Raw genomic sequence first — 14,042 nt, forward strand, 5'->3', positions numbered from 1 at the left:
ACGTGACAGAGAAATAAACCCCTGACCATGTTTAGTGTTCAATTTTTAACAAGAGAACCCAAACATTACTAGCATTAAAATATAAAAAATAGTTCCATGCATTAAAAGCCCAAGGACAGAGGCCCTCCTCCTTCTACAGTCCCAAACTGGGTGGCCTGGGTGAGACTAGGCAGTGGAGTGGCTCTCTGGCTATGGTACTTTCCTGGGGCTCCTAGAATTTTATACTTTATACTTTCATAGTATTCCAAACCAAGTATTTATCTTAAATATGACTTATTTCACTGGCAAAACAAAAAACAAAAACAAACAAAAACGTTTCCCACCATTATTCCTTCTATTATGAAACCCTCTGATGAAGGTTTTCATGATGTTTGAGTACAGAATGCCTGCACCCAAATGAGTTCCTACTGGAGATACTTCAAACACCAAATAAATAAACAAATAAACAAATAAACAAATAAATAAAATACTGCTTATCACTATATCTGTCCGATTTTTGTCTTTAATAAAATCGAAGAGTCTTTCGTTTTTGTGGTTTTGCTGTTTGGTTGTTGTTGGTCTTGTTTTCCATATAACTTAAAAGATGGCTCAGTCACCAGCAGACTCCATAATTAGATTCTAACAGCCCTTTCACTAGAGTGGAGAAGGAAATTCCACCTTCCATTTTCATCGTGAACACTGCTATTTTGAGGCAAAGTGAACCAATGTGAATTAGGTATCATCAAAAAAAATCTTTTATACTGTTTGTTAAAATAGGTTTCTGATTGTTAAAGACAAACCATTTTTCAGACATATAAGCTTTAATCACTTGTTATATTTTACATATGCATACAAATTCTCAGCATGGGGATCCTGCATTTTGTAATTGCTTGATTCCTTTGTACAGCTAAATTTGGGGGGATGTGGGATATATGGTGCTCAGTCAACCTTATACCATATCTAAACTTTTGATTTTAGGCATTATTTTGATACCTAGGTGAATGGCTCAATGAGGAGGTAGCTGGATGGGTGGATCAACAGACAAACACTCTAACATTTCTAGGTCATACTTTAGAGCCAGCTGTGCTTGCCCCAAACTGTTTCAAGTTCTGCATCTGTCTTCTATTATCTCCAAAGTATTTCTCCATTCCCCAGTCTTTTGTATATTGCAAGCAGTCAGTCACTACTAGCAACCAAGAAAATTGCAATGGAAGAGAGAGTCTTATCATGAACAAGTAGTAATTTACAAAGTAGTACCCCGTGGCCTGCATTATTAGATTCTCCCAATGAGCATAACTCCCCTTGGGGGAGCAATTTGTATGACAGGAGAAGCTGATTCAACACATTTCCAAATCTGTGCTCTCCCCTGGTACTAGCTGTGCTATAGCTCTGCTAAGTGATCAAGTTTCATGGCACATGTAATCATAGCACAGCAGGACTTCAGTAAACAACAGAAATTAGAGGTAGCAAGGGAGAGCAAACAATTGTGAAAGTGAAAAGTTAAGGATTGGGGAGAGGTGGCTCCAAAGGCAAAAAATCCCCCTCACTAAGTAAGACTTGATTCCAGGGAAACATAAATCCTAAGGTTGGATTGTGCAATTATCCAACAATAATGGGCTTGGGTCACTACCAGCTCAGGTATGGTCAGCCAGGCAATCTTCAAAATATGCTGGTCAGTTATGACTCCCTTGTTGCTCTTCTACACTAAACAACAGTGGCAGTAATAATGATAACTCCAAAAGTCTTACAGATAATGAGTCTAAGGCTCAGCTTGCTGTAATTTTGAGCAGATGAGGGTGTGACATGGCACATGACCACATATTGCCCGGAAGCTTTAGGGACACCGTATTATCGGATATCTGTTTGTAACTGGAGGTTTCACTAAATGAGATCTGCCCCCAGGGAGAGGCTTAATGGCACAAAAGTGGTGACCCATTCAATGATTTTTTTTTCTTTTACAAATTTTAAGATCCCTTGTATATGTATCTAAAACTTGGAATTGGCTTTATTTCCCTTGCTGAAAGTGTCCTAAAGAAAAGTACACCTAAAATCTCAACAACAGTTCTTTACTTCACATTGCTACTCTTGTTGATGTTCTGGTGCAACCCCAGAGCCTCCCTTTTGCCAAACTTCCCTTTAAATCTGTCTTTATATTATACTTATTCATACAAGTAAAATAATTTTGTTTTCTTGTAAGAATTCACTTATAGTTTTAATAAGTATGCATTAAAAATGAGAAAAGGCATCATTACAGAATTTAAAATGCTAATCCACCACTATGTACAAAAATAACATCACTATTATCTCTATAAGATAAAACACACACATCAAAAAAAAAAAAAATAGCTTACCTTTTTCTGTGTGCCAGAGACTCCTGCTTAAAGTCTACTATGTGCTGATTATTTTGAGAAATTCCTTCTTGGGTTCATATTTGAAGATGCTAGCCCAAATACTTACTAGCTAAAGAGGAAAAACTACTTACATCTTGACCTGGATTATCAACTCCATCTGCTTTAGGAATAGAAAAGGAGGCAGGAAGCAGTCACTCTTTGAAGTACCAGAGCCACGACATGCATAGCTTTCCACCTCAAGCCCATCACAGCCTTTTGCAGGTTTTTCCTGGGACTTAACTGAGGCAATTGCTCCCCCACACCCCCACCTCACCGCCACCATTCACTCTCTACCTCCACCCATACTGAGCCAACATTGGCACATAGACTCTCCCATCAAAGTTGTCATTCTCAATATGTGGATATACTAAACCAAGGCAGAGAGAAAAAGAAACTTTTCTTTAGAAAATGACATACTGGCTTATCTACCAAAGACATAAGTTCTTCCCAGGGTGCATAGGAAAATGCAGATTCTGCTGTAATTTCAAGTGACTGAAATGCTTTCTGAATAGCATATGCTTTCAGTTTTTGTATGTTCAGACCCACTGCTTTTTCTCTTACATCACATGTTAAGGAATATGTGCAGAAAATAAATACACAGGAAAACACCATTGACCTAAATGACTATTTACTCCAGACTTAACTCAAAAGAGATGATAAAAAAAGTAGGGGCTTTATGAACAATTGCTGATGCCAAGTAGTGCTTACTGGCAGGAACCTGATATGGATGCCTTTTCAGAGGCTCTGTCAGAGCCATACTGATACAGAAGAGGATGCTTGTAGCTAACTATTGGACTGAACACAGGGTCCCTAATGAAGGAGCTAGAGAAATGACTAAAGGAGCAGAAAGGGTCTGAAACCCTATGAGATGAACAAAATTATCAACTAACCAAACCTATCACAGCTCCCAGGGACTAAAACACCAACCAGTAAGTTTGCTAGGAGAGACCCATGGCATACACCACAGAGGACAGCATTGTCTGGCTCAATGGAAGGAGAGGTCCAGAAAAGGCTCATTTCCCAGTGTAGGGGAATGCCAGGGCGATGAGGTGGGAGAGGGAGTACCTTCATGGAGGTAGGGGAGAGAGGGGATGGAATTGGAGAAAAAGGGGATAACATCTGAAATGTAAATACAGAGAATATCCACTAAAAATTAAAATAAAAAAAAGAAAATAGGGGTTTCTTAGAGGCTTCAGGGTAACTACAAAGAAAACAATCCAAAAAACTATAATGGTAAATATATTTAAGGTAATTCCCATGACTAGACTCTGGCCAAGACCATCCATTTAATTATTGCTTCCCTGAGTTTCTTTCTTGCTTTTCTCTACCAAAGCTTCACACTTATCTGTAAATACTGCTGTGAGGGCTTGCAAAGCTGTAATCATTTTGTGTGTGAGCATGTTACACTCTGCACTAAGTTCCTTTCTTCATTAAGAGACTCTGAACTGCTTCTGGTTTCTGCCTGATGCCTGAGCTGATTCTGTGCTACAGCTCTCTATACCCGGACTCTGGTGGGAGAGAGCCCATCTGACTGGAGGGCTGACTCACTTGAGTGCACAGGTGAGACCCCCAACTCTACTCAAACTCCTTGCCAAAAAAACCCACCCACAGCACTCAGAACACAGGAACCAAGGTGCAATCTAGGACATGATCCTTCTGGTTTCTGCCTGCACCTGGAGCTGACCCTACACTACAGCTCTCTATATCCAGACCCCTCTGGGAGAGAGCTGGTCTCACAGAAGTGCTAAAATGCCTAAGAGTAAGGTAAGACTACTACTTCTGCTCCGAGGGACCTTCCTGGAAACAGGAATTGAGATGTAGTATGATACATAATCATTCCAGTTTCTGTCTGTTCCCTGAGCAGACCGTATGCCACACTTCTCTGTACCCAGACACTTCTGAGAGAGAGCTGGTCCCTCAGTAGGGCTGAAACATGGGCTTAAATGAGGGTCAAGCCACTGTTAAAATTAACAAGACCACCTAACACCAAAAATAAACAGATGGTGAGAGCCAAGTCCAAGAACCTAAGCAACAGAAGCCACAGCCACTTGGTATTATCAGAATCCAGTTCCCCCAGCACAGCAAGTCCTGGATACCCCAACACACCAAAAAAGAAATAGAAAAAATAGGAAATACACACACACACACACACACACACACACACACACACAAATTATTTAGAGAATTACAGAAAAACAAGAAGAAACAGGTGAAGGAATTGAACAAAACTGTCCAGGATTTAAAAATGAAAATAGGAACAATAAGAAAATCACAAAGGGAGATAACCCTAGAGATAGAAAACCTAGTAAAGAAATCAGGAGATACAGACACAAGCCTCACCAACAGAATACAAGTCATGGAAGAAAGAATGTCAAGGGCAGAAGATACCATAAAAAACATTGACACAACAGGCAAAGAACATGCAAAATGCAAAAAGCCCCTAATCTAAAACATCTAGGAAATTCGTAATACAATGAGAAGCTCAAACCTGAGGAGAGTGAAGATTCCAAAGTTAAAGGGCCAGTAAATCCCAACAAAATTATAGAAGAAAATATCCCTAACCTAAAAAAAATAAATAAAAGATAGACCCATAAATATACAGGAAGCATACAGAACTCCAATTAGATTAAACCGTAAAATAAATTCCTCATATCCCTTAATAGTCAAAACACCAAGAGCACAGAACAAAGAAAGAATATTAAAAGCAGTAAGGGAAAAAGGTCAAGTAACATACAAAGGCAGACCTATCAGAATTGCACCAGACTTCTCAACAGAGACTATGAAAGCTAGAAGCTTCTGGAAAGATATTATAGAGATCCTAAGAGAACACAAATGTTAGCCCAGGCTACTATATCCAGCAAAACTCTCAATTAACATAGATGATGAAACCAAGATATTTCACAAACCAAATTTACACAGTATCTGTCCACAAATCAAGCCCTGCAAAGAATAATAGAGGAAAAACTTAAACACAAGGAGGGAAACTACACCCTAGAAAAAGACAAAAAGTAACCTTGTTTCAACAAGCCCAAAAGAAGACAGCTACACAAACATAATTCCACCAATAAATGAATAAATAAATAAATAACAGGAAACAACTATCACTGGTCCCTAATATTTCTCAACATTAATAAATGATATAGACTAACAGACTGGATACATAAAGAGGACCCAACATTTTGCTGCATAGAGGAAACACACCTCAGTGACAAAGACAGACACTACCTCTGAGTAAAAGACCAGAAAACAATTTTCCAAGCATACTGTTCCAAGAAACAAGGTGGATTAGCCATTCTAATATCAAATAAAATTGACTTTCATTCAAAACTTATATATAAAAAAAGATGACAAAGAACACTTTATAAGCATCAAATGAAAAAGCTAACAAGATGAAATATCAATTCTGAATATCTATGGTCCAAATGCAAGGGCACCTATATTGATATAAAAAACCTTACTAAAGCTCAAAGCACACATTGCACATCACACAATAATAGTGGGAGACTTCAATGCTGAAATCTTATCAATACACAGATCATAGAAACAGAAATTAAACAGAGACACAGTGAAACTAACAAGTTATGAAACAAATGGATCCAATATATATCTATAGAACATTTCATCCTAAAACAAAAGATTACCCCTCCTTCTCAGCACCTCATGGTACCTTCTACAAAACTGACCAAATAATCAGTCACAAAACAGGCCTTAACAGATACAAAATGTTTAAAATAATCCTTTGCATCCTATCAGATCACCATGGCTGGTCTTCAATAAAAACAAAAACAACAAAAATCCCACATACACATGGAAGCTGAACAATGTTCTACTCAATTATTACTTGGTCAAGGAAGAAATAAATGAAGAAATTAAAAACTTTTTATAATTTAATGAAAATGAAGGTACAACATACCCAAACTTATGGGGCACAATGAAAGTAGTGCTAAGAGGAAAACTCATAGCTCTGAGTACCTTAAAAAAATAATGGAGAAAGCATACACTAGCAGTTTGACAGTACACCTAAAAGCTCTCGAATAAAAAGAAGCAAATATACCCAAGAGGAATATACAGCAGTAAATAATCAAACTCAGGACTGCACTCAACCATTTAGAACCAAAAAGAACTATTAAAAAAATCAACAAAAATAAAAGCTGGCTCTTTGAGAAAATCAACAAGATAGATAAACCCTTAGCCAGACTAACCAGAGGGCACAGGGAGAATATCTAAACTAACAAATTCAGAAGTGAAAAGGAGACATAACAGAACCTGAGGAAATTCAAAATATTATCAGATCCCACTACAAAACACAATACTCAACAAAACCTGAAAATCTGGATGAATCATGTTTTAGACAGATACCAGGTACCAAAGTTAATTCAGGATCAGTTAAATCATCTGAACACTCCCATAATCTCTAAAGAGATAAGCAGTCATTAAAAGTCTCCCAACAAACAAAATCTCAGGAAAAGATGGGTTTAGTGCAGAATTCTATCACACCTAATACCAACACTTTCCAAACTATTCCACAAAATAGAAACAGAGGGAACACTACCCATTTCCTTCAATGAAGCCATAATTACACTTATACCTAAAACACAGAAAGACCCAAGAAAGTAAGAAAACTTTAGACCAATTTCCCTTATAAATATCAATGCAAAAATACTCAAGAAATTCTTACAACCCGAATCCAAGAACACATCTAAACAGTCATCCGTCATGATTAAGTATGCTTCATCCCAGGGATGCAAGGATAGTTCAATATACTGAAATCCATCAAAGTAATCCACTATATAAACAAATTCAAAGGAAAAAAAACACATGATCATCTCATTAGATGCTGAGAAAGCATTTGACAAAATTCAATACCTCTTCATGTTAAAAGTCTTAGAAGATTGGGAATTCAACCCCATACCTAAACATAGTAATGCAATATACAGCAAACCAGTAGCCAACAATCAACTAAATGATAAGAAACTTGAAGCAATCTCACTAAATTCAGGGACTAGTAAAGACTGCCCACTTTCTCTGTACCTATTCAATATGGTAATTGAAGTACTAGTCAAAGCAATTATACTACCAAAGAAGGTCAAAGGTATACAAATTAGAAAGGAAGAAACCAAATATAACTATTGGTAGATGATATGATAGTGTACTTAGGTGACCCCAAAATTCTACCAGAGAACTTCTAAACATGATAAACAACTTCATCAAAGTAGCTGAATATAAAATTACCTCAAGCAAATTAGTAGTCTTCTTCTTCTGAAAGGATAAACAGGCTGAGAAAAAAAAATTAGGGAAATGGCACCCTTCACAATAGTCACAAACAATATAAACTCCCTTGGTATGACTCCAACCAAGCAAGTGAAAGATCTGTATGGGAAAAACTTCAAATCTCTGAAAAAAAAAAGTGAAAATCTCAGAAGATGGAAAGATCTCCCATGCTCAAGGATTATCATGATTAAAATAGTAAAAATGGCCATTTTGCCAAAAGTAATCTACAGTTTCAATGCAATCTCCATCAAAATTACAAGTCAATTCTTTATAGAGTTAGAAATAGCAATTTGAAAATTCATTTGGAACAACAGAAACAAGAAAGTAGAGGAAACTATTGATAACAATAAAAGAACTTCTAGGGGAATCACCATTCCTGTCTTCAAGCTTCATTACAGAGCAATAGTGGTAAAATCTGTATGGTATTAGTACAGAGACAGGAAGGTAGATCAATGAAATAAAATTGAAGATCCAGAAATAAACCCACACATGTACGGTCACTTGATTTTTGACAAATGACCTAAAACCATACAGTGTAAAAAAAAAAGATAGTAGTTACAACAAATGGTGCTGGTCCAAGTGGTGGTCAGCATGTAGAAGAATGCAAATTGATCCATGCTTATCGCCCTGTACAAAGCTCAAGTCCAAGTGGATCAAGGACCGCCACATAAAACCAGATACACTCAAACCAATAAATGAGAAAATGGGGAAGAGCCTCAAACCCATGGGCAGTGGGGAAAATTCTCTTAACACAACACCAATAGCTTATGCTTCAAGATCAAGAATAAACAAATAGAACCTCATAAATTTGAAAAGCTTCTGTAAGGCAAAGAACACACCATCAATGGGACATAATGGGAACCAACAGAGTAGGAAAAGATCTTTACTAATCTTACATACAATAAAGGGCTAATATCCATTATATACAAAGAACTCAAGAAGTTGGACTCCAGAGAATCAAATAATTATATTTAAAAAATGGGGGACAGAACTAAACAACTAATTCTCAACTGAGGAATACTGAAAGGCTAAGATGCCCCAAAAGAACTTTTCAACCTTCTTAGTCATCAGGGAAATGCATATCAAAACAATGCTGAGATTCCACCTCAAAATAGTCAGAATGGCTAAGATAAAAAACTCAGATGACAGCAGATGCTGGCAAGGATGTGGAGAAAGAGGGACACTCCTTCATTGTTGGTGGGACTGCAAGCTGGTGCAACAACTCTGGAAATCAGTCTGTCAGTCCCTCAAAAAATGAACATAGTACTACCTGAAGACCCAGCCATACTACTTCTGGGCATATACCCAAAAGAAGCTCCAACATCTAAGAAGAACACATGTTCCACCATAGCATCCTTATTTATAATAGCCAGAAGCTATAAATAATCCAGATGTCCTTCAACAGAGGAATGGATACAAAAATTGTGGTACATTTACACAATGGAGTACTACTCAGATATTCAAAACAATGACTTCATGAAATTCTTAGGCAAATGGTTGGAACTAGAAAATATCATCCTGTGTGAGGTAACCCAGTCACAAAAGAATGCACTCACTGATCAGTGGTTATTAGTCTAAAAGCTAAGATTACCCCAGATACTATTCACTAACCACATGAAGCTCAAAAAGAAGGAAAACCAAAGAGCAGATGCTTTAGTCCTAAAATAGTAGAACCAAATATTCACAGAAGGAAATACGGAGACAAAGTTAGAAGCAGAGACTGAACCAAAGGCCATCCAGAGACTGCCCCACTACAGATTCAGCTCATATACAACTTCCAAGCCCAGACAATATTGCTGATGACAAGACGTACGTACTGACAGGAGCCTGATATAGCTGTCTCCTGAGAGGCTCTGCCATATCATGACATATACAGAGGTAGATGCTCACAGATAACCATTGATCTGATAATGGGGTTCCCTAATGGAGGAGTTAGAGAAAGGATTGAAGGAGCTGAAGGGGATTGCAACCCCATAAGAACAACAATTCCCACCATCCAGTGCTCCCAGGGACTAAACCACCATCTAAAGAGTATACATAGATGGACTCATGGCTCTAGCTGCATATGTAGCAGAGGATGGCCTTGGTGGGCATTAATGGGAAGAGAAGTTATTGGTCCTGCCAAGGTACAATGCCACAGTGTGGGGGAATGTCAGGGCAGCGAGGCAGGAGGAATTGGGGGGGTGGGGGTCACCCTCATAAAAGCAGGGGGAGAAAGCAGGGGTTAGGGGGTTGATGGAGGGGAAAACAGGAAAGGGGATAATATTTGAAATGTAAATAAAATATATCCAATAAAAGTCAAACGAAAAAAAAAAGAAAAGAAAAGTAAAATGCACAAATGGGAGCAGGGAGAGAGAGAGAGAGACACTCTGAACCTCATAATGGGCTTTAAGGAAGCAGAAGAGGGTACCTAACAGTAAATTATCCCATTTAAATCAAATTTCTTCAGAAATCCAAGAACAATGGGTCACCAGCATTCTGGAAAAAAGAGCTGGTGAGCCCACACCAACATCGCAGAGGAAGCTTTCCACATATAACATATAACACTTCATTTCCAGAGAGTGTAAATGAACTCACTAAATGTCTCTTCCTTGCCATCTGACCCACTGTTTAGCTGTGAAGAGAGCGATCAACATGCAGTTCCTCCATCCCTGGTGATCTCTTCAACAGTGCCTGGGAGCTAGCCCCAAGTGGCTGGTCTTTGGGGCAGCTTTCCCAGAACCATCCTATCTAGAGGCCTGAGTTTTCATAGTGGTAGGGTGGCACCACTGTAAGGCAGCTTCTCACAAACTGTCCCCAGTTCATTTCCAGGGAAAGGAATATTCTGAGCAACTTTCAACCCTGGCCCAAGAGCCTTCTTCACTGAAGGTGAGACTGGTTTCATCTCTGCCTCTGACCAACTGAAGTCAATCTTCTATCAGGATGCCCAAAGACAGAATTTTCAAGACCACAATCAACTCAGCATACCAGTGCACATGATAGTACAACCGAGGTTAGCACAGCCTTTGCCTGTTGCTTCATCTCAAGCGTAGTCATGCTTGTTCTGTGTGCCTGCCATGCCAGTATGTTAGCATCCTGTAGTTTTATGATAGCCAAGGTCTCACTTTGAACATCTGTTAATAACAACGTTGTTTTAAGTGAAATGACATTCTGTAACCCAGGCCTCTTACATCAAGGCAACTCTGACTCAGCTTCCCAAGTGCTAGGATTACAGATGAAAGCCAGTACACTTGGCGACTTCCTTATAATTAACTCTCTTTATTCAATTTCTTTTCTTATGTGGTGCTGGAGTTCAGGTCTTGCACATGCTGCACAAAAAAAAAAAAAAAAAAAAAAAAAAACAAACAAACAAAAAAACCTGTTCTACCAATGAGTTATTTCTCCCATATTTTCTGTCTTGTGCTAGTCCTTAAAAGAGAGGAGAGATTCATTCTCAAGGCTTCATATACACAATGCTTAATATGATTTTCCCCACTCACCATCATTGATACACCATTGCATGTGAAACGCACAGGATCAGCATGACCTTGCTCTCACTGGACTCCTGCTACATAAAGGAGCCTATCTTAGTCATGCCAAGACTGTCCCTAAGCCTTTGCCCATATTAGACACCTCTTTATGGATGAGGCAAATAATAAGAGTCTGTCAGATTTCTATACATAATAAGTGACACCTACACCTTGACCTTTACTGTAAAAAAAATTTCAATTTATTCTTTTATATTAGTGAGTTGGCCAGGACTCAGAATTGATCCCAATCCTAAATTGCCAAGGTAGTGAATGTCCCTGAAATCATGCTGAGAAACAGTATGTGTTTTCAATGTGAAGGTCAGTCAGGAATTTCTGGATTGCACTGCACAGAAACAGCCAGGACAACCTGGTTTTGACACTGAAAAGCCTCTGTAGATAACCAACATTATCTTCTAGTGCATAACCACAGCAGAGTCAAACTGACTTCTGTGGTGATTGTAAAGTAAAGAAAACATCAAGGAGACTCACTTCCTGGCATTTTGGATAAAAATCCATAGTTAAAGTTGAAATTTTTAATGTGCACTATAGCCCTATCATTTATCTGATTCTTCTCCTGGTCTTTATCTTCTCAGTCCAGGCAGAAATATATTTAGCCCCAGTTAACCCTCTAGATATGGGAATGTTAATCTCAGCTTGAAATACATGACTCCCCAAATTATTAAAATCTGAGCATAAAATACAATGTAAACAATGAACTTTCATTCAATGACAAACACATGGCCGGCTTCTGTTTCTCAAGTAGGCTCTGAAACGTGCAGAGCTGTTGGTCTAATGTTTGAAATTAAGTCACAAAGATGTGTGTCATAAACACCAGAAAGGAGTCTGCACAAACATACCAGTCCAAGTAGACTTGGAAATACAAACTTCATTTTTACATCCCATACATGCTTGGATATTTGTTTGTTGTTGTTTTCTGTTTGTATTTTTGTTTTTGCTTTGAGACAGAGTCTCACTATGTAGCCCTGAAGGCCTGGAACTTGCTCTGTAGGTAATCTAGGCTGGCACCCACCTTACTGAGATCTGCCTCTCTGTCTCTGAGTATCTCTGCCCCATGCCCTTCTGCCCCTCTCTTCACTTCTTTGCACCTCTTTGCATGTAATGTTTTTTTATATGGTTGGCCCAGGGAGTGGCACTATTATGATATGTGGCCTTGTTGGAGTAGGTATGGGCTATTAGACCCCCACCCTAGCTGCCTGGAATCCAGTGTTCTTCTAGCAGCCTTCAGATGAAGATGTAGACGTCTCAGCTCCTCCTGTACCATGCTTGCCTGGATGTTGCCATGTTCCTGCCTTGATGATACTGGACTGAACCTCTGAAACAGTAAGCCAGCCCCAATTAAATGTTTTCCTTTAGAAGATTTGCCATGGTCATGGTGTCTGTTAACAGCAGTAAAACCCTAAGACAGAAGTTGGTATTGCTGTGATAGGCCTGACCATGCTTTTGTTTGAAAAAAATGTGGATTTGGGATTTTGGATTTGGAAAGCAATGGAACACTTTATGTGGGGCTTAATGGCTATCCTAGTAGGAATATGGAAAACTTTTTGGCTGAAATTGATTTAAACTGTGCAGATGCAGCCCAAGAGGATGCAGTGGAAAAGAATTTCAATATGTGTGAGACTATTTGTGTGGTATTTTGGTGGAGAGTGTTCCTTCTTTTAGCCCTTGTCCTAGGAGTCTGCCTGAGGCTAAAGTGAAGAAACTCAGATTAATCGCATTGACAAAAAAACTCTCAGAAATGCCCATTATAAACTTTATTCGCTGGTTAGGTACCATGGAGAGCAGCTAAAGCTTGGCACTGTGAGAGGCCATGGAAGATCACTGGTGAAGGTACAGCCTCAGTTGTAGTTGACAGCCGAAGACTAAATGTGTCCATGCAAAGGATTTGCAGCTTGGCACCCTGAAAAGATCCTGTTGGTGAAGCCTAGTTGCATCTGAAGACCCCAGCGTACTGGAGGCGCCAGTACCACGAGCTGATCACAGAGAATAGCAGCATCAGTGGAGTGGATCAACCTGAGGTTAGAATGTTACAGAGGGCAGAGCTGGAGAAGTGACACCAGCCTTTTGGAGGAGCCCAGAACATCATGTGTGGATCCCAGAGATTGAAACAAGAAGCTGTAACATTGAAGCTGCTTTGGAGACCCCCAAGATTTTCAAGATGACAGAGCTATAGGATATCTCCTGAGAAAAGCTGCTAACAAGAAGCAGAATCAGCCAGAAAAAAAAAAGTCATTTGTTGCTGTCAACAAAGATTTTAAAAAATGGAGATATGTAAAATGCTTTGACATCAGACATGGAGATGCAGAGTTTGGAGTTTGCCCAGCTGGTTTCCTTTCTTGCTTTGAGGATTGCAGCTAAGTGATTGAATGAATCACAGGAGAGACTTTGAACTTTGGACTTTTAACATTGTTTAGATTGCTATAGACTATGGGGACTTTGAAAGTTGGGCTAAGTGCACTTGTTATTATGCTATTGCTAGATATGGCTCCCATCGATTCATGTGTTTGAACAAGTCTATCGGAGCCAAGGAGTGGGATGTGATGGTTTGTATATGGTTGACCCAGGAATTCATACTATCAGGGGGTTGGAGTAGGTGCATCATTGAAGGTGTGGGCATTAGACCCTCACCCTAGCTGCCAGGAAGACAGTGTTTTGCTAGCAGCCTTCAGATGAAGATATAGAAGTCTCAGCTCTTCCTATACCATGCTTGCTGGGATGCTACCATGTTTCTGCTTTGGTGATACTGGACTGAATCTCTGAACCTGTAAGCCAGCCGAATTAAATGTTATCCTTTAGAAGACTTGCTTTGGTTATGGTGTCTGTTCACAGCAGTAAAACTATAACTAAGACATTGCACCTCTAGCTCTGCCAGGAT

This window comes from Micromys minutus (assembly GCF_963924665.1).
Source record: "Micromys minutus genome assembly, chromosome: 15".
Classification (NCBI taxonomy): domain Eukaryota; kingdom Metazoa; phylum Chordata; class Mammalia; order Rodentia; family Muridae; genus Micromys; species Micromys minutus.